Source organism: Pseudorca crassidens, chromosome 8, assembly GCF_039906515.1.
Source record: "Pseudorca crassidens isolate mPseCra1 chromosome 8, mPseCra1.hap1, whole genome shotgun sequence".
NCBI lineage: Eukaryota > Metazoa > Chordata > Mammalia > Artiodactyla > Delphinidae > Pseudorca > Pseudorca crassidens.
Window position 1 is genome coordinate 22,169,459 of NC_090303.1, and position 22,281 is coordinate 22,191,739.

General features: G+C 38.8%; 1 long non-coding RNA gene across 1 annotated transcript in view; it reads right to left on the reverse strand.

Moving 5' to 3' along the window:
- Positions 1-670: 670 nt before the first annotated feature.
- The window catches only part of LOC137228910 (uncharacterized), a 49,048-nt gene continuing 27,437 nt past the window's right edge, over positions 671-22,281 (reverse strand). Inside the window, exons 3-5 of the long non-coding RNA XR_010945403.1 lie at positions 5,605-5,682; positions 1,849-1,906; positions 671-1,689 (exon numbers count right to left, since the gene is read on the reverse strand). This is a non-coding gene — a long non-coding RNA (uncharacterized lncRNA). The remainder of the gene's footprint in view (positions 1,690-1,848; positions 1,907-5,604; positions 5,683-22,281) is intronic.

A 22,281-nucleotide genomic window follows, 5' to 3' on the forward strand; every position in this document is an offset into this window, starting at 1 on the left:
TGATGGTCTAGTCTCAACATTCAGTACATATTTTTCCGAATCATAAAACCACTATTTGTTGAGAAGGTGACAAAAAAAAAAAAAAATGGGGATGTGGTTCTTTAGAAATGCAGCAATTTCACATCTCTGTCACCACAGTCTACTACACTTGTTTATACACCCACCTCCTGCCATTATTAATAGTCCTTTGCTTTTTCAATTTTCCATTCAAACCAAGTTTTTAAAAAATAGGCTGACCACCAAACTCGGTGAGTCACTTTTAAAGTCATTCTAATGATTGGTGGAGTTTCAGTTCTCAAATTTGTTTTAAATAATGAGTTATCCTAATGTTTAAAACTTTGGTTAAGTAATACCATCAACCTTCTTAAATGTACCAGAGAAACGCAAGGGAATTGCCATACAATATGAATTTAAATTTAGGACTCAAATCACGTATTATGACAGGTGTGATCTGAAGGAAAGTGTTCTCGCTAATGTCAACCTGCACACATTTCAATCAACTGGGAAAGGCACTGCTCAATGGACTTTATAGATGCCAATTGTAAAACATAATACTGCATTAGTTAGAAACTAATAGATACAGATATAAGTTGTAAAACAAAATATTGCATTAGTTAGAAACTTTGCAAGCCTATTGAATACAAGCTCATTTGCAAGCTCATTATCACATGAAACATATTAGCATGCTTTTAACTTGAACCATTTTTTTCTCCATATGCCCTTAAATTTAATGTTAAATTGCTGTCGTTATAATAAAATATTTAGAATTCTATTACCAGTGGTGCTTAATGGTAGAACTCAGGAATAAAGGGAAATAGAGTTTGGGAAATTCCTGACTTCACTAACAATTCCATAAGCGACTCAATGTCCAAGACAGAAATTTGGGCCTTGTTTTAAACAATAGATTAGTTCCTGTAACTTGAATTTATAGAAGAAACCATGGAGATTACCTTGCTCAGCGCTCTAATATGAAGAAACTGAGGGCCAAAGAATTATCTGATATAACTAACAAGAGAAAACTAGTTGGTAATGGCCCCAGAATCTAGACCAGAGCTCTTCTCAAGCATCCCTGCCTGCCTTTTCCATGAACTTATCACCACCTTAGTTTGGCCAAAGAAGTTTCAACTAGAAAAGGAACTCTTTTTCATAAAGTTAATAACCCGCCTCTAAATTACATTATATTTTATGAAATCCTGATTTTCATCTCTCTATTCAGTATGCTTAAAGGAAAATACATTCAAACAATCACACCTGTTGAATTTGGACTAGAAGAGATTAGAGATTGTGTGGAGATACAGCCTGAATTATTCAAAAGAGTGAAATTTTTTAAAATTTAGAAGAATTTGTTCTTTGGAGTAAACACAGTAATGAGACTATGAGTTGACCATGTCTTGCTCATAAAGATTAGAGATTCTGATTTAATAACTGGTATGGATGATAGGTAATCAGCATATCACAAGCCTAAGCTGAGTTGTTCCATCTCTCTACATAGAAGGGCTCTAAAGCACATCCAGCTTCTATCTAGTTTGTGATTTTCAGAAGTTCTAATTATGGTGTTACTGTAATTGTGAAAAATCTCCAGCAAAGAGAAAGTGGAGGTCTGGCAGGAAACTGCATCAGAGGCTTTCAACGGAGCCCAAAACAGGAACATTCTCAATCTAACTCCTTGTCTCCCGCTATCACCACGGACTGTAAAAAGAGAAGGGGAGATAGTCATGTTGATGACATGACATATAAGAGTCCTTGGATTTTTTGGGAACCTTGGTATTCATATGCAATATTCAGTTGTAGTTACTTGCTTTCTGGCCATTAAATTCCTTTTCACACATTTGTGCTGAGAGTGCTTACAATTGAGGAACACTTGGCTGCTCAGTGGTTTTCATTTTCATATGGGGTGGGTGGGACCCTGTGCCAAAGGAAGTTCAAGGCAATAAAACGATTACTCAAGCCCTTGAAGCTGAGACATTAGTATCAAAGAATCAGGCTATTCACTGAAGAACTAACCTTCTGAGTCCTAGTCATGTACTGACAACCCCTTTCACAAAGTAATGGCTACTCCTAGTCAATAAGGGAAGGGAAGTGACATCTGAGCACCTGCAATGTGTTTTACATGTTTCCACATTTTCACAATGGCCCTGTAAGAAATGTATTACCCCACTTCACAAATGAAGGGACAAGTTCCGAAAAATGAACAAAGTTGCTCAAGATCATACAGCCCAAACACTGGTCTGTCTAAACTCAAAATTAAAGTCCATTCCACCATTCTCTGCTCTTTCCCTAATCTAACAAGAGGTAGAGGATCCCCAAATCTCCATTCCGAATAAAAGTATATTGTAAAATCCAATGTCCTTTGGATATGGAGAGAGTTGGCCTTGCTATGATGCCATATTATGTCTCTGCTCACTTTATCTGCAAAATCTGCTGGCTATCCTTCACTTCAAAGAGCCAGAAAGTATCTCTATGATTAACTAACTCTAGGGTGGGGCTTTAAGAAATGCAATTTGATGATGACTGTGGGAACATCTGCTTCACAGCCATCAAGCCAGACCTAATCCCAGCTTCATTGAACTGAGATTGTCAGGTGCCAAGAGAAGTGATGACAGGGGGCCCAGGCAGATGTTATGACAAATTAACAAGGGAGGATGCAGGCCAGGAAAGAGTAATAAAGTGTTTGAAGCATATGTTGAAGTATAATTTCAAGTTATCTAACATCAATGACTGAAAGAGGTTGTCAGAAAAGTAACCCAGTTTTGACTGAAAGAGCCACAGAGACAAGACAGCTGAGTTCTCAGCAGGATCTGGTTTTGCCATTAGTAGCTTCGCTGCTGTCTAGCTAAGCATGTGGGCTGGCTTTCACAGGCAGTGGGATCGTGTAAGATGGAACATAAGGTCATGGCCAGTTTGCCAGAGCCAGTCAAGTGTGATCTACATTTAGAAGAAGAGGAAGAATTTCTGGGCCCTTTCCCCTTAATAAGCCATAGGACAACCTAGGGTCAATCAGAATCACAATGTCGTGGTTTTACTTACCCTACGCGGAAACTGTCTCTAGCACTACCTAGGTCACATTTTTATATTATACAACTTGGAAAATACTCTGCTATTATCAGTAGCAGAGTGTTTTCATCGTATTCACAGAGGTGAATATTAAAGACCTGCCTAATTGTGACAATTCACACACATTAGGGTACATTTTATCAATGTGAGTTGTCTCCCAAATATGCCGATCGCAAAATGCAATGGTGTATTGAAGGGGACAAAGAATAAACGTGGTAAAAGATAAATATGTTAAAACAGAAAGGTTTTTACCAAAAACTGAAGGACGTGCAAACAGCATTTTAAAATGTGGGGAAAAGAATGTTCACTATCACAGAGGCATCCTACAATCCCAGCTGATGGAGTTACCAAGAACTTGTTTTTTGGGGGGTAAAACTGACAGAATTTTTTTTTAAAAAAAGTAAAAAAACCCCACAAAACCCAAGATGTGTAAAATAAAATTGCAATTAGTTCACATTTTTTGCCTCTAATATTAAAAATTACAATATTGAATGCAATAAAGGGTACAGTGGGATGGGCTTTCTCATACTCAGCTGATAAAAATATAAATTGCTAGGCGCTCTCTTGAAAGTCAAAATTTCAAAAGCCTTAAAATGTTCATATGCCTCTGCAAGCACAGTGGTACCAGAAACCTGGGGGTGGGCCAAAGCGATCTGTGTCTCAACAAGCTATCCAAGCGATTCTGATGCACATTTAAGATCGAGAACCACTGCCATATGGGCTCTCACCCACTCCCATTGCTTACTGACCATGTGTAGAGGGATGAGACCTAAAACGACACCTGTACACCAGATGTCTTTTCTGAATTCCAAACCAACAACTCACTTGGCATTTGCTTTCTGATATCTCATAGATACTTCAAAATAAACACGTTTAACATTCGGTTCAGATATTTCTTCCCCAAATATTCTCTACCTCCAGTGATCCCAATTTCCATAAACAGCACTATCACTTCTACTCAAGAAACCCAAGTGTCATCTTTGACTCCTCCCACTCTCTTCTACCTAAGACTGTGGTTTTATAAGAGGAGGAAGAGACAGAGAGAGAGAGACAGAGAGAGAGAGAGAGAGAATAGAGATCTCTCTCTTCCATGTGAGGACACAGTGAGAAGGTGGCCATCTGAAAGCCAGGAAGAGCGCTCTCACCAGAAACCAACCTGGTGGACCTTGATCTGGGACTTCCAGCCTCCACAACTGTGAGAAAATAAGTTTCTATTGTTTAAGCCACCCAGTATTTATTACATATTTTATTATGGTAGCCTGAGCCAACTAAAACACATGTCTGTAAACTGTCCCTTTCCTTTTATCCCCACTGCTACCATCCTTGTACAGACTACCAACATCTCTTGCCTAGGCTACTGCAACATCCTTCTAGAAGAGTCTCACCTCCTTCAAACCACTTTCTTTACCCAGTTAGAGAGGGGTATCATCAAGTCAGGTTTTTATTTAAAATCCTTCAGTGGCTTTCCGTTGTCGTTCAAATAATGCCCAAATACTTAACAGAGATATGTCAGGATGATATAAGAGATATTAACTGATGGACTCCAACCCCACCCCAATATACTGATCCCTTGTCTTTCCTCCTCTAGACACTTGCTCGCTCAGTGCTTGCATTGCCTCGCCAGCACCCTCACGGTCAGTCTGTTCTTATGTGTCAATTTCTGGCCATGTGGGAAAGCATCTGGCTGTTCCCACCGGCCCACTAGGGATCATGTTTATCTGTGAGGCTGTGCCAGGCCCTTCTCTTTGGCACCTTATGCAGGCCCTGTACTCTATCCTTACCCAGCAACTACAGTGCCCCAAATTTTCTAATTCCTGGACTCTTTTTTTTTGGTTTAGACCTAAAAGTCAAAAATTTGAAGTTTCTGTTATTGGTTTTCTTTGTGGTACTCTCTTCACATCTTGGGGGAATACCTCTTTGCCTACAGCCCAAGTGGTGGAGGGTTGAAGGTTAATACAGTACTGGCATTAAAAACACATTAATTCTTTATAAATTACCCCATTGCATTGCATTGGCTAGAAAGTCTTGTACTCTTCAGCCTCTATGAACAGCTCACTAGTCTCTCTAGCTTTGTTGGGGAAGAGCCATGCTGACTTTTAGTTTCTCAGGTAAACCATGATCCTCCCACCTTTGGGCCTTTGCACATAGTGGCCCATCTACCTGGAATACTTTTATTGCTCTTCCCTTTGCCTATTCACCTTTCATGTTTCGATTTTTTTTTTTTTTTTGGTGGTACGCGGGCCTCTCACTGTTGTGGCCTCTCCCGTTGCGAAGCACAGGCTCTGGACGCGCAGGCCCAGCGGCCACGGCTCATGAGCCCAGCTGCTCCGCAGCATGTGGGATCTTCCCGGACCGGGGCATCCCCTGCATCGGCAGGCGGACCCTCAACCACTGCACCACCAGGGAAGCCCTCATGTCTCAATTTAAACATGATTTCCTTAGGAAGAACGTCTCTGCCCACTTTTATACAAGGTTAGGTCTCCTGTCATACATTCCCAGTATACTTAGAATTTCTTTCACCTTGCAATTTATACACTTATAATTACTTACAATTATTTGTTTAGTGTCTATCCTCCTGGTTAGGTTATAAATTCCATGTGTCTGTTTTTTCTAATGCAGTCTCAGTATCTAGAACATACAAAGTGTTCAATGAATATTTACGACTGACCCACTGTCAAAGTCATATCATTTTAGGGTAGAGTTCAGAATTAGGATTCTGGTACCATATCTGTTTATCTATAGTATCCTACAATTGCAAAACATGCTGGGTTTTTAAAGTTCCATTTGCAACTACTTTTCTGAATGAATCAGGATTTTATCAATATACAGTTGGAAAGAAATTTGTTTGCTCACATACAACCATCATCCATAGTTTAAAAATTTTATCTCCATCAAAATAACCTCACCATTCTCATGAAACCTAGGCAACAACTTTAGAATGAATAAATGGTATATATTTGAACTCGATCAAGTACAGTTACACTTCTGAAACACTATTTCTGCGTAAGATTTCACTTGAAAAGAGAGCTTGAAATCCACTTTTAAACAATGGGTTTCAGTCCTAGAGACGAAACAGAATTTCTACAATAGGTTGGATGAAGCCTAGACAAAGACCTGTGAGACATCTGTAGGAAAAGTATTATTTCATCCTACCTACTTTGTGGCCAATTGAAACATTTACAATAATACTTGTAGTTTGAGGTTTTATTCCCTTCTCTTACAATTATCCTACATAATTTTTCCTTCTCCAGTTTACATAATAGAGGTATGTTTGTCAGTCGCCTGGGGAGAAAGAATTGAGGGAGAGGAGGAGAGCTCTAAGGGAAAGACGTGGGCCGTAGGCATCTCCTAAGCTACATAGAACACTGATTATCCCACCATGAATCTTCTCACTTTTCCTATTATACAACCCAATAGAAAACACAAAATATGTCTGACTCCATGTCATATTGGGAATGACACCAATAGATGTATGTCATCTTCAGGACAATCATGGTTGCACCACATTAAAGAAATAATTTAGCTACAGCAGCAATTCTCTGAAGTCCATTCAACAGAGAATCCATCTCACTAATTAACCTCAAGACCTGAGTCATCAATCCACGACAAGCTGCCAACAATACATCATCTTCACTTGGACGTCAAAACAAACATGTCTCAAATGGAACTCATTAGTTCCTCCACAAACTGGCTTCCCTTCCTAATTTCGCTGTTTGAACCAGTGCTCCAATCATAATCCTACTCATTTAAATTTACAACCTAGGGGCTACCTTTAACATCTCTCTTTCCTCCCCTCCACAGTACAGGGAAGAGGGAAGGAGCTAGGACCTACTCTCTGTCCTAATCCCATCAGAGAGTTGTCAAGGTGTAATACAAGGCCAGGGTGGGTCAGAGAGCCCTGTTGCATTTGTTTAAAATGCGGACTGCCATGGGCTTCCCTGGTGACACAGTGGTTAAGAATCAGCTTGCCAATGCAGGGGACACGGGTTCGAGCCCTGGTCCAGGAAGATCCCACATGCCGCGGAACAACTAAGCCCATGTGCCACAACTACTGAGCCTGCACTCTAGAGCCCGCGAGCCACAACTTCTGAACCCACGTGCCACAACTACTGGAGCCCATGCTCTGCAACTGCAACAAGAGAAGCCACCGCAATGAGAAGTCCGCACACCGCAACGAAGAGTAGCCCCTGCGGGGCTTCCCTGGTGGTGCAGTGGTTAAGAATCCACCTGCCAATGCAGGAGACACGGGTTCGAGTCCTGGTCTGGGAAGATCCCACATGTCGCAGAGCAACTAAGCCCGTAAGCCACAATTACTGAAGCCCGTCCACCCTAGAGCCCATGCTCCACAACAAGAGAAGCCACCACAATGAGAAGCCTGCGCACCACAATGAAGAGTAGCCCCCACTTGCCGCAACTAGAGAAAGTCCACACATAGCAATGAAGACCCAATGCAGCCAAAAATAAATAAACAAAATAAAATAAATAAATAAATACATTTTTAAAAAAAGAAAAAAGTTCCTGTTTTTTTAAAAATATGCGGACTACCAGACACACCTCAGACCTACTGAATCAGGGTTGGGTTGGGGAATCTGCATTTTAAATTAGCTCTCCAGGGAACTTCTTAGGTCAACTAAACAGAATCAGTGCTCTAAAAGAAATGACCCAATTACAGAAAGACACACTGTGGAGGAGCAGCTAGGTGAGTAAGGCATCCTGTCCAAAGGGCACAAGAGGAAGTAAAGGAGTCCCAAGCAGGCGGATGGAACATAGAGGCAGAGAAATAGAGTAAACAGTCTGTAAGAGTTCAATACTTCTGAAGTCGCCTTTTAGATCTGTTCATGAATACCCTTCACCGGGATAGGGCAGGAGAGACTCTAGTTCACCACAAAGAGCATCAACAACAAGTCCTGTCAGAGACTAGTTCTGAGAATTAAAATACACAGGAAAGGAACAGTGGCAACTCACGTAACAATGTACCCATTCCAGGGTTATCATTGACCTGTAGGATAACAGCTCTGTTTGACCACAAAGAGACCTAGGGAACAATACAAGAGGCTGGTAGGAGGCTGGGAGTAACGATGGGCTTCATTTGTGTCAGGCAGAATTTGGCTGCTAATAAAAGAAGCCATTCTAGCTCATTTAAACTTAAAGGGACTTAATATAACAAATCAGGTGCTTACAAAATTGTTAGAAAGTCTGGGGAAACAAGCTCCAGTCTGAGCTTCCAGGAATGACTGTCAGACATGCCAACCAAGGTAGCTATTGCCTGTGTCATGGTCAGAAAACCGGGGAATGATCAGAAAGCTGGGGAATAAGGAAATGGGAGTCTCAACTGCTGGTTCCAGGCACACTGCCTCAGTCCAGATCCATGCCATCAAAGTGGATGTCCCCGGCACACACAAAAGTAGGTATCAGACGCTAGGGCCTCTGCTACACTGCCATAGAAAAACCAGATCCTCAACGTCCCTGCTTGCTAGTGGAAGCAGCAGGTGTGACACCTCTGTCTCACTTCTGTCTTCCAAATATGACATTCATATGTTTGCTTGGGCAGAGGCTGGGCCACACATGGAATCTGAGGAAGTCTGGGAAATGGAGGCTTCAGCTTCCTCTCCTCTATCGTGTTACAAATGGGAGGGAGATGGAGCTGTGTGAGCCATATATGATATCTCTCTCACCGCCACGCTCAGCTGTAAGCTTCCCTACTATAGGGAAGGGACCTGATTTTAACTGTTTCAGAAGTCCCAGCACTTTGCAGAGTGTCTGATGAATAGTGGGGGAAGGAAGAAAGGAAGGGAGGAGGGAAGGAAGAAAGGAAGGAAGGAGAGAAGGGAGGGAGGGAGGGATGGAAGACAGGAAGGAGCTCAGGACCAAGTCGGATAGAAGCTAAAGGTGGAAAACACTGGGAAATTCAGTTTTGACCGTATTTAAAACTTAAGATGAAATGAAGCAGGGACTGACACTAATAATTCTTATTTTTTAGTAGCTTTGGTTTCAGTCTGTTTGTCTTCATTTCCATGACTATAAACTTAATACAGTTCAAATTCCTTACGTCTGGAAAAAATCAATTGTCCCCTAACTAGTGTCCTGCCCAATTTTTCCCCCTTCTATCCATTCTACACACTGATCTCTGACTGAGTTTCCTAAAATAGTGGTCTTCAAACTTTTTACTTACAAACATTTCCAAAAAAATCTTGTAAAGCTTTGTATCCTCTTGCACATTATGAAGTTGACATCTAAAACTTTTCATCCCAAGCTAAATCAGTTGCAAAGGATGTAACTTCCAGTGTATTGTAAATATTGTCTCTAAAAAAAAAATTACAGTACTTTAAAAAATATATCCAACAGTATCTAAATACCACATCGTCTATTTTTTAAAAAAATACATGAACAAGCTGTTCTTTAATAATGAAATTTGGCATCTTTCCTTTTTCTCCTTGAACTTGAATTTATTTCCATTCTGCTTCTATCAAAACATTTCATCCTAATATGACATATTTTTATCATTGTCTTTTGTCAATTGTCTAATTATCACAACGAAAGGCATAAATGTTGAAATTATATTTTTTATATCAGTGACCATGAAGCTGTGTTTAAAAATTATTCTAGATTGAGTTATCAGTTTATTAATATTAGTATAGTACTGATAAAAACCATATAAATATATTATAAATTTTGATAAGTAATTATTAAACAGAAAAACCAAAATTTTATTTTAAATATATCTTTTAATGAGCTGGATGAGGACTGGCTAGCTTTGCTAAAGTTAGGTCAAGTATCTAATTTTTGTTAAAATTAGGTCAGGTATCGATTTAGCCATAATTACTTATTACTTATGACTAAATTGAGATAGGGTTCAACCCCAGTATTATCTCCACAACTTTTTGTGTTTTATTATTAATGCAGATGTTGAGAAAAATTTGTCCATGTAAATAAATAGGTAGGAATAGAGGGAATTTTGTTACAGCAATGCCCTCAATTCTTTGCACTCTGTCAGAAACATATGCCAAAAATCAGGGGAAACCTAGCACCAAAAATTTGTTTTTAATGATCTATCAATTGACAACTTGATTGTAGATCTTCCTGTGATTTTACTAAAAGCAAACTAGGAAGCCATACAATTGCAAAAGGATTTATTATTCATTTTTTAGTGGGACTCCCCTTCTCAACACCAATACCAATACCTATACTGTATTACACCAGTGGGTTACAGAGGTTTTTCTACTGTAGGGTAATACACGATGGAAAGATTAGGGTGAGAGAAGACCTTTCTTCTTTAAAATATGAGATAGTGGGGAAGGGGTGTGTGAAAGAAGAGGTGGAAATGTTGTATCCTCAGGCAGATCAGCTAAAAAAATATTTTTCAGCTTTACTGATGTATAATTGACAAATAAATCGTAAGGTATCTAAAGTGTATAATGTGATGATTTGATATATGCATACACCATAAAAGGATTTGTCCCGTTGAGTTAATTAACATATCAAGCACTGCACATATTTACCTTCTTTTTTTTTTTTGGTGAGAACAATTAAGTTCTACTCTCTTAGCAAATTTCAGTTATACAATACAGCATTATCAACAACAGTCATGCTATACATTAGATCCTCAGACTTTATTCAGCTGGTTTTGTACCCCGTTACCAATCTCTCCCTATTTCCCTCACTGCACCCCACCCCACACAAGGAAACTACTTTCCTACTCTGTGTTTCTGTGAGTTTGACTTTTTTTTTCCCCCCCAGATTCCACATATCGTGATACCATGCAGTATCTGTCTTTCTCTGTCTGGGTTATTTCACTTAGCATAGTGCCCTCCAGCTTCACCCAAGTTGTTGGAAATGATGGGATTTCCTTCCTTCTTAAGCCTGAATAATATTCCATTTTATATATATACTGCCACATTTTCTTTATCCCTTCACCTGAGGACAGGCACTTAGGTTGTTTCTACACCTTGGCTATTGTGAATAATGCTGCTATGAACATGGGAGTACAGATGTCTCTTCAAGATAGTGATTTAGTTTCCTCCAGATATGCACCCAAAAGTGGGATTATTGGATCATATGATAGTTTTATTTTTCATTTTCTGAGGAATCTCCATACTGTTTTCCATAGTGGCTGCACCAATTTACATTTCCACCAGCAGTGCACAAAGGTTCCCTTTTCTCCACACCCTTGACAATACTTCCTATCTCTGGTCTTTTAGAGGACAGCCATTCTAAAAGATGTGAGGTGATATCTTATCATGTTGTTCTTTTTTGTTTTGGCTGCGTTGGGTCTTCGTGGCTGCACGCAGGCTTTCTCTAGTTGCGGTGAGCGGGGGCTACTCTTCGTTGCGGTAGCTTCTCTTGTTGCAGAGCATGGGCTCTAGGTGGGCAGGCTTCAGTAGTTGTGGCATGCAGGCTCAGTAGTTGTGGTGCACGGGCTTAGTTGCTCCGTGGCATGTGGGATCTTCCCAAACCAGGGCTCGAACCCGTGTCCCCTGCATTGGCAGGTGGATTCTTAACCACTGTGCCAACAGGGAAGCCCCTCTTATCATGGTTTTGATTTGCATTTACCTGCTGATCACCTTTTCATGCACCTGTTGGCCATTTGTATGTCTTCCTTGGAAAAATGTCTATTCAGATCCTTTGCCTATTTTTTAATTGAGTTATTTCCTTTTTTGCTATTGGGTTGGATGAGTTCCGTGTATATTGTGCATATTAACCCCTTATAAATATGTGGTTTGCAAATATTTTCTCCTATTCCTGTCCTCAAGTGAAGGGATACAGAAAATGTGGTAGTATATATATAATGGAATATTATTCAGCCTTAAGAAGGAAGGAAATCCCATCATTTGCAACAACTTGGGTGAAGCTGGAGGGCATTATGCTAAGTGAAATAACCTACTCCATAGATTGCCTTTTCATCTTATTGATGGTTTCCTTTGCTGTGCAGCTTTTTAGTTTGATGTAGTCTCATTTCTTTATTTTTGCTTTTGTTGCCTTTACTTTTGGGGTTAATTCCAAAAAATCACTGTCAAGACCAATGTCAAAGAGCTTACCCCCTTATGATTTCCTCTAGAAATTTTGAAGAATCAGGTCTTATATTTAAATCTTTAATCCACTTTGAGTTGATTTTTGTGTATGATGTAAGATAAAGGTCCAGTTTTCCAACACCATTTATTAATATTATCTTTGTTTGCTATGGTCTTCTGGGTCCTGTGGATGCAAGCCCCATTGGCTTTCAGAGTTAGGTGTTTTGGGAGCTAGTCAAATGGAAGTGCTAAAAGCTGGGGTGCTGAATGTGGGGTCCAAACCTTTCACTCCTCAGGGAAAAGCTGGCAGTCAGTGGATTAGTCCTTATTGTATGGCTCTGTGCCAGGGGCGAGGTTTATGGTGAGAGAATGTCTCAGTCTCTCCTGCCTGTTTTGATGTGGGAAATTTCTTACTTGTCAAATGTGTAGGAGTTGCTTGGCTAGTTTCTGGATCTCTTTCAGTGGGAATTGCTCCATATGCAGCTGTACTTTCTGTGCGTCCATGGGAGAAGGGTAGCTCAGGAGCCTCTCAGGTTGCCATTTTGGTCCTCTCTCCAGAAATTATTTTTTCAGATCACTTTTAAGGAGTGCAAAGAGAAACTAAATATCCAGAATCCTAATTCCCTTAAAACTGTTTTTGGCCTTCGTATCTCTTGTAAAGTACCTGTACCATAGTATAGGTATAGGTACAGTTTGAAGACTGCTACCCCCAAACAGCACAACTTGCCTAAGTAGTATCTCCTTATTGGCATAAAATATTCACAATTTGAAAAATTTTTTTAAGTTGAGAGTGATTAATCACTCTCTTAAACACTTAAACATGTATTTTAAAAGAGCTCACTATTAAGTGACTTGACAAGTGGTAAATATATGTGTAATGTCACCGTTTCTAGAACTGAGGGATATTTTTGCAGTTATTTCTAAAATTTTACCCAAAATGTAGGGTTTCTTTTGTATAAGAAGCTGTTGTTTAATCAACAGTGCATTTTATAACTTGAGGAAATACACTTCTAAAGAAGGGGGTGGGCAGGAGCAGAGAGGTGGTTTACTGTTCTCGGTCCTGCCATTCCACAGCCAAATGAAAACTTCCTCCAGCAGTGACCTGTCGGTCATTAACGTGCACTGGAGCCCCGTCCTGGAGTTCTTAAATAATTTTATTAAAATAGGTGGGGCGGGCTTCCCTGGTGGCGCAGTGGTTGACAGTCCGCCTGCCGATGCAGGCGACACAGGTTCGTGCCCCGGTCCGGGAAGATCCCACGTGCCGCGGAGCGGCTGGTCCTGTGAGCCATGGCCGCTGAGCCTGCGCGTCCGGAGCCTGTGCTCCGCAACGGGAGAGGCCACAACAGTGAGAGGCTCGCGTACCGCAAAAAATAAATAAATAAATAAATAATAAAATAGGTGGAGGAGGACACTATAAAGAGGGCAAATAAATCAATATAACTTGATACATTATAAGAGAGGGGAAAATATCTCTACTTTTGCATTTGATAATATTTATTCATTAGTGTTCACAGTGCAGTTGTGCTGTAAAATTAAAAAAACAATGACAAGCTAAAATAAGAAGTAATACACTCTCTGGGGTAAAAGGTCAAATTTTTAGTGTACATTAATTTGTTTGATTTGCAGTATACGTTTAGTTGCCTACTTAGCTGTCTTTGGAATTAATAAAAGATTATTTATATATGAATATATATTAAAAATCTTTATAGTAAAAGGTATCAGAGGTACTTATAGAGAACTCAGGTTCTCTACACTTAGGTGTGGGGTGGTAAGGAACTGGTGACAAAGTGTACCACATACCTTGATGTTTGTGAAAATGTTTATTCCTTTCCAGCCTATAAATACAAGACAAAGTGTGACTACAATGTAAGGTGACTTTCTTTTACTTTTTATTGTTGAAAGTTTCAAACATATGTAAAAATGGATTATTACAATGGACCTCAAATGTCTATCCACTAATATTATTTCATCTATACTCCCCATACTACCCTCCCCTCCCACCACTGGATTATTTTAAAGCAAATTCCACTCTGTTTTACCATATTATTTCAGGGCATATCTCCCCAAAATGACTTTTTAAAACACACAACCACAATACCATTGATACCTAAAAGTTAACAATACCTGGCTATTTTTAAATGCATAGGAATTTGCACATCCACAGGATTACTTTCTTCAAAGAATCATCTTAAAAGGCTATAATGATGCTAAATGGAGCATTTCTAAATACTTTTTAGAAGTATTTTGGAATACTTCTCAGGATTATTTTCAGGATTTGCAATGTATTCCTTAATTAGCCAAAGTGATGACAAATCTTTACTCTTCAAGGGTAGACTTGACTTGAAAACAGTCAAAAGTCTTTGGGAATAAACTCCAATAAATAGGGGGAGTAATGAGACTGGGTAGGACTGGTTCTGTTAAAGAGAGTAATATACACAGAGGCACAAGGTGTGTCCCCCTTTCATGAAAGGAGTCTGATGCTCATAAACTAGCTCAGACATTACCCTCAATGACCAGAGATGCTGAGTGAGAAAAAGAGCTCTGTTGTATTGGGAGCAGAAGTTGGAGTGAAACTAAGAGGAGAATGTGACAGGCAGCTGCTAGAGAGCCAGCCAACTGGTGAAAGGAAGTTATGCGTAATCTTTGTACCCTAAATTCCAGTGATTCCAGGCCACTTTCAGGATTTATCTTGCATTTCAGGCTTCTGTGCTTTTGCAAACAATGTTCCCTGTGATTGGAATGCCTACTCCCACTGGGTGGACTCACTGGGCGAATCGCTAGTCATCCTTTAAGACCTTGATCAAATATTACTACATTCCCTGACTCTCTCTGGAAAAATTAGTTGTTCCATCGTCTGGTCCTAGTTGTACTTTGTAGGTATCTCTTCTAACATCTCTGTGACTACTTTATAATTATTCAGATATGTATATATTTCCCCAATTAGACTGGGAGCTTCATTTTTGTGTCTTTGGCACACAGACAGTGATTGGCACATAGTAGGCCTTCAGTAATCATTTGTTTAGCACACATAAAATTAATAATCTATGTATTTTTACATGGGGTAGACCTTGAAATGTCCTCAGAATGCAGCAAAGTAATTGCAGGCTTGAAATATTATAGAATAAAGCAAAGAAGAAAAACCTTATATGCAAGAGCAGTTTTTGTAACAGAAACCCTGGAAGTTTCAGATGTTGTCAGTGGAAAGTTACAGCATAGAACTACCCAGAGAAATGTCAGCAATTTCTTTTCTTCTTTTTAAAAATAAAATTTGCAAATCTATTTTTTAGGATCATAATTGTTTTATTTTTCTTTGAGGGACTGATACTTGAGGAGTTAACAAATTAAGTACCAGTAAAAACTCAGATCAAACTTAGTTGATGCACATTTTTCTCAAAATAAATTTGGAAGGCAGACACAAAGCATAAGAAATGAATCATCTACTTCAAAGAGAATAGATGACTGACTCTTAAGGTCACTGTAAAAACTAAAGAAATTTGTAATGATTGAAACTATTAAGTATGCTCTCCTGTCAGGACGATTCATCCTCTCACTTTCTCTCCCACCTTCTGCCCCAGAGCAACAACAGTCCATCCATTCCTACTCCAATGACCTGGTCTTGGGCCTTGGTGGGAAGCAGAAGCAACTCTTCCAGCATTATGCCAGTGGCAATGCCACACCTGTGGCATAGTCCTAGGATGAGAAATAAAGGAGTTTCTGGGTAGCCCAGGTGGATAGAAAGGAGCAAGGGGAGAGCCACCCATAAAGAACAATTACATCTGATGTCACCTGTTCTTGGTTGAACCTGAATCTTACCCAGACAATAAAGCCTGTTTTTCAGACTGCTTTCTGGGCCCCAGTTGGCTCACAGCATATTTTCAAACCAATTTTTTAAGAAAATCCAGTAAGTCTACAGAAATTTTTACAATCCTTCTTGTCAGGCGGTAAATGTCCTGTTGAACCATGTCTGTATGGAAATAACCTGATTTGGATACAGAAGAAACAGGACTGAAGTAGCTGAGCAACAGGTTTGCTTAGTTTTAAAGGTTACATTGCACAACCTGGGCAAGGCATCCCATGATATAAAAGACTATTCTAACTCAACCCGGAAATCTGGCCAGACCACCCAGGGCCTTACAAAAGCTCTTTGCCCCCGCACCACTGACCTCCTGACACATGGCCTCTTGGATCCTGTGGCCACTCTCAATTGGAGAATACACAAAATAAATTAGCACTTGCTTTTTGCTAGTTTTATAAAGGAAATCTGTTTTTTTAAAGAAACATAGAATCCAAAATTACAGCCTAAAGTGAATGCATGCACACAAAGTTGAGAATACAGAAAAGATGCTAAGCCAAATAACAGTACCATTTTTATGTTGTTTGAAAACGGCATATTTTGATCGTTACATACAAAGAATTTCACATTTCTAATAAAGAGGGAAATGATGAAACATCCAAGACTCCCTTTTATCTTCTGAAATCCCAAATCCCAAAAAGTAAGATTTAATCTGCTTCCAGATTTCAAGAGAAAGTTATATGAGAGACATCTTCTTAAAATCTCAAAGAAAACAAAGTAAAATATTAAAAATGATTTTTGAAATGTATATATTAATAGTTTTCTCTGAAGATCGATGTGCTAAATTGAGATTTATTTTTCCCAAAAGAGGTTTAATTCTTTTTTTTTTTTTTTTTTGCCTGGGTCCAACTTTTGCCTAGGGAAGTTCAAAATTGTACATTGTAACTGTCGCTTCCTACTTAATCATCAATTCAGTTCATATTAATAATGCAACCTTTTACATGCAGATCTCTCTATGACATTATACTTGCCTGGAGGAACCACCCATTAAAAGGATGAGAGAGAATTCATCACCCTCATTACTTCTTTTAAGCACTTTCATGAGAATAATGCATCAATTATGATAAATTAATCTTAATAGGTTGCTAAGGGCAGACTTACGCCTGTGATTTGGGCTTGTAAGCCTTTTCTAAAGAAATTCTTTTTAAAAAGTCAACTAGCTGCATCAAGAAATCAATTACTTTCTATAAAAGATAAACTATTTTTGAACTTTTTATTATTATTTTTTTGTTTGTTTGTTTGTTTTTGTTGGTTTTTTTTGTGGTACACGGGTCTCTCACTGTTGCGGCCTCTCCTGTTGCGGAGCACAGGCTCCGAACGCGCAGGCTCAGCGGCCATGGCTCACAGGCCTAGCCGCTCCGCAGCATGTGGGATCCTCCCGGACCAGGGCACGATCCCGTGTCCCCTGCATCGGCAGGAGGACTCTCAACCACTGCACCACCAGGGAAGCCCTGAACTTTTTATTATTAAATAATTTTAAACTTACAAAAGAAATGCAAGAATAGGACACAGAATTACTGACATTTTTCATCCAGATTCACCAATATTTAAGTTTGTCACATTTGCTTTAGTACTTGCTGTCTCTGTCTCTCTCTGCCTATCTGTGTCTCTATGTATGTATTTACATTTATAGATATTCTTTTACATATCAGGAATTTTAACATTAACGAAATATTATATCTAATATACTGTCCATATTCAAACTACACTAATAATGATCTTTATGGCAAATTTCCCCCTAATCCAGAATCTAATCCAGGGTTACTCATTGCACTTAGTTGTGTAGCTTTTAATCTCCTTTAATCTGGAAAGTTTCCCAGCCTTCCTCTATTTTTCATGACATTGAAATTTTTTTAAGAATATAGACCATTAAATATGATATCACTTATATGTGGAATCTAAAATATGGCACAAATGAACCTATCTACAAAACAGAAATAGACTCATAGACATAGAGAACAGACTTGTGGTTGCCAAAAGAGGGAGAGGGATGGACTGGGAGTTTGGGGTTGGCAGATGCAAACTATTACATTTAAAATGGATAAACAACAGGGTCCTAATGTATAGCACAGGGAACTATATCCAACCTCCTGGAATAAACCATAATGGAAAAGAATGTTAAATAAAAGAAGGTCTCTATGTGTATAACTGAGTCACTTTGCTGTACAGCAGAGATTGGCACAGCATTGTAAATCAACTATACTTCAACAACAACAACAAAAGAAGAATACAGTCCATTTGTTTTTATAGAATATCCTCCAATTTGGATTTCTTTGAAGTTTCCTCATTATTACATCAAAGTATGTATCATTGGCAAGAATGCTTAATAAGTGATGTTGTGTCCTCGGTGCATGGCATCAGGGGCACACAATGAAAGGTTTTTCTCATTAGTGATTTTAACTTGATCACTTGGTTAAGGTGATGCCCATTAGCAAAACAAGATAATTACTGGCTGCCAAGAGGAAATAATTAGATGAAATTTTAGAGTTATTTTGTGTGGATTGTTTTCTGAATATTAAAATTTCATATTTAATGACACAATACCAAGCACTCAAAATAAAAAAATATATAGGACTTGCTAAATGAAGTGCTAGGAACTCAAGCAAGAAATATTACTTACTGGGCTTCCCTGGTGGTGCAGTGATTAAGAATACACCTGCCAATGCAGGGGACACAGGTTCGAGCCCTGGTCCGGGATGATCCCACATGCCGCGGAGCAACTAAGCCCGTGCGCCACAACTACTGAGCCTGCGCTCGAGAGCCCGCGAGCCACAACTACTGAAGCCTGTGCGCCTCGAGCCCGTGATCTGCAAGAAGAGAAGCCACCGCAATGAGAAGCCCGCGCACCGCAACTAAAGAAAGTCGGCGCGCAGCAACGAAGACCCAACGTGGCCAAAAGTAAAATAAATAAATAAATAAGAAATATTACTTATTGTATCAATGACTAATGGGACTCATGACCTAATAAACATAGCTTTGATATATTTTATGCATACTACCTAAAAAAACACTTTAACGTGCATTATTTCTAAACTTTATTACAGACCTGAAAATTTTTAATATCAGCTCCATTTTGCCTATGACGCAAGAGAATTCAGTGATTCTTTTGGGATTAACAGGTAGTAAGTGGAAAAGACAAGATTTGAACACAAACCTACCTCAAAGCCCTCTTGCTCTAGCATATCATACTGCATTTCTTCTAAATGAAAAATCTAAGTTTCTATATGTTAGCCAAAACCAAATATAAATGTTATTGACCTTTCTCTGTATAAAAAGTAGATTAACTTTTGAAGAGAATTTTTAAAAATGCCAATGGTAAATTTTTAAAGTTAGGAGTATATTTTAAATCAGGCACTGGAAATAATGGAAATCTGGTGTGCCAGCTTTAAGACTTGATGTATATATTGAACTTTTATTTACTTATTGAACTTTTATTTGCCCCATGTCTCTCTTTATCACAGACGTTATCCCCTTTTCCACATCCTCTCATTTAGTCATATTATTCATCTATATCTTTCTTTCTGGATATTTTGGATCTCTGTATCTCTCTCTCTCTCTCTGTCATTTTGGTCTCTTTCCCGTTCCAAAAAACCTTCTCCATCTTTTCAATGTTTCCTTCTTTCCATCATATTATCACAGCTAATAGGGATCTGGGCAATGAAGATCATCTCAAGGGATCAGTTCTGAACCCTATGCCATTTAGCACTTCCATTAATAATTTGAATGATGATAATTAAGAGTAATTCCAAACTGAAAGGGGTGGCTGTAACCTAAGAAATTTGCATTAAAACTAAAATTTCTAACAAGACAGAAAAATGGATGGATAAGAACAGTAGATGTTTTGCAGGATACCAGTAGTGTAATTTAATTACTTTAGGAAAGAAAAATCATCCGTTCAAGCACAAGGTGGCACAGGATGGGTTTTACACAAGTATATCAGGATAGAATAGAAAAGAATAGAGGATTAAAGTGATTCCCATTCTAAATATGAGTCAAGACAGTAGCACATTTGGAAATGTGTCTAATATTGTTACATATGATCAATATTCCAAAATTTATTAACCTTGAAGTTATCCTTCCTTTGTTCTCAGCATTGGTTAGTTCTAAATTACAGTAATGTTTCTATTTTGTCTGTTTACATTTTAAAATGTATGCATCTTATAGGAATATTGGGGAAAAAAATGCTTGTAGACATATTACAAATTACTTAGATTCCAGAGAAAAGCACTCTAAAGCTTTAAAGGACATGCAATCAGACCTATAAGGACAAATTTAAGAAAGTGAGCTTATTAGTTTACTCTATATTTCAGAACTGTTAATACGGACAGATAAGGCCATGGAAATATTAGCTATAGAATCAAAGACTATTTGGACTACAGGATGTAATAATAATAGATACTACTTGCTGTATGGATACAACCCGCTAAGCACTTCATTATTATTTCTAAACTTTACACAGACCTGAAAGGAAGTAACATTAGCTCCAACTTCTAATATCTCTCAGTTATAAGCATGTTATTCCTTAATCAATAGGTGCTTACTTTAAAAAGCAAATGCCTGCTGGAGAAATAATTGTTTTCAATCAATCATGCTTAAATGAAAAACATTTCATCAGATAATCATTTTGTTCCACTCAATATCTAATAAGTAGCTGTTTTGATGGGGGAAGGGAAGGAGAGGATAGAACAATTTGGGGGTACTGAGATTTAATGCGGTGGCGAGTTTGAGTTGAGCATCAGAGTAGGATTGCTGTTACGTAACACATATGGTGGGCAATTTGTTCTGCACCTCACGTGGCGACAACCACGCCACTGAGCATTATCTGCCTGAGTTTGGGAAGGCTCCCTGGTGAGGGAATTTCTGTGCAGCTTGTCCCAGTCAGCACAGCAGGCAGAGCCAGAGAAAATGCAGGAATCATATATGGTAGATGCAAAGATGAACTTCCTGATTATAAGGATGAGTAAACACTGGAAACAGCTAGTCAGAGAGGGAGTTTGTGGAATCTCCATCCTGAAAGAAGTAGTTCTCTCATGGGAAAAATCTCTGTGGACTACATACCCCTGACTGGACATGATTGGACATACTGAGAGAGGACAAGCTTTGCTTTGAATGAGAGGCAAAGGAGTTGTTTTTTTTTTTAAATTAAATGTGGTGAGTGAAGTATTCATTTCTGTCCAAAGCAAAACTAGACACTTGCTACATTACAAAAAATTTTTATTCTGCAAGAGATCTAGTAAACACACCATCTGGAGAACCTTAGAATTCAGGTTTTCAGAACCACTGATTTTTAAAAAATAGGCCAGCTCTCCTAAGTGTTTTAAGTAACAGAAGTACTTCCAGTTGGAAATTGGTAAAGCGTAGGCTAATTTGGGGGAACTTCAGAGAAGAACATACGCTCTTATGATTTCTCTAAACTTCCATGTTCCCCTAAACCAGTTTTTAAGCATTTGACAGGAAAATTGTGGGAGAAGTGGAGGGAGGTCTGAGTGGGGAGCTGGAAGGTCCAAGTTCAAGCACCTGGATTTTATTCATTTAGTTCACTGATGACTGTCTCACTGCCAAAAACATTCTTCTCTTCACAAAAAAGTTGACAATTAGTATCATAGTGTCCTCTTATTTACTTATTAGAATATGAGTGTCTATTATGTACTAGGCAAAGAATTAAATTGATCCCATAATTTCACACCTTATTTCCATTTGAAAGAACATTAATGTTACTGAACATCTGTTTCCCCATGTATAAAACTGGTGTGCTAAAGGACAATGAACTAACTAGATGATCTATGAAGGCTCTTTCAATTTTAAAATTATATGTTTCTGTAGTCTCTCTAACCGGATACTGCTGCTTGTGTACTACGGAGTCAGACCCCAGCTCTGCCACCTCCTCACTGTGGGACTGGGCAGGTTACCTAAGCCTCTTTGGAACCAGCTTCCTTGTGTTCCTGCCATCATTACAATCCTCACTTGGTACACTTTTTTGATCAAGTTACTTAACCTATGTATGAGATGCCATGGACAGGACTTGAAGACATCTAATACCTATCAAAAAAAGCCTAGCATAATGCCTCACAGTGTCTCTCATAGGAGAGCCTCAATAAAGTTAATCCCATTCTTTCTACTGTCTTTGGAGAGGCTATTCACCTATTTCAAACTAATGTCATGCACAATTTCCCATGAAAACAAAGGGCAAAACTGTTAGGTTTTATGTTTTGGAGTTTGATACAGCCTTTGCATTACAACATTTTCTCTTTCACTTTTTATCACCCATTATGATCAAAATCATCTGACATGTATATTAGCTGTCTGTGTTCCCCAAGTCAAGGCTCAAAATAAATACACATGAACATGACCTGAAATTTTGCTTTT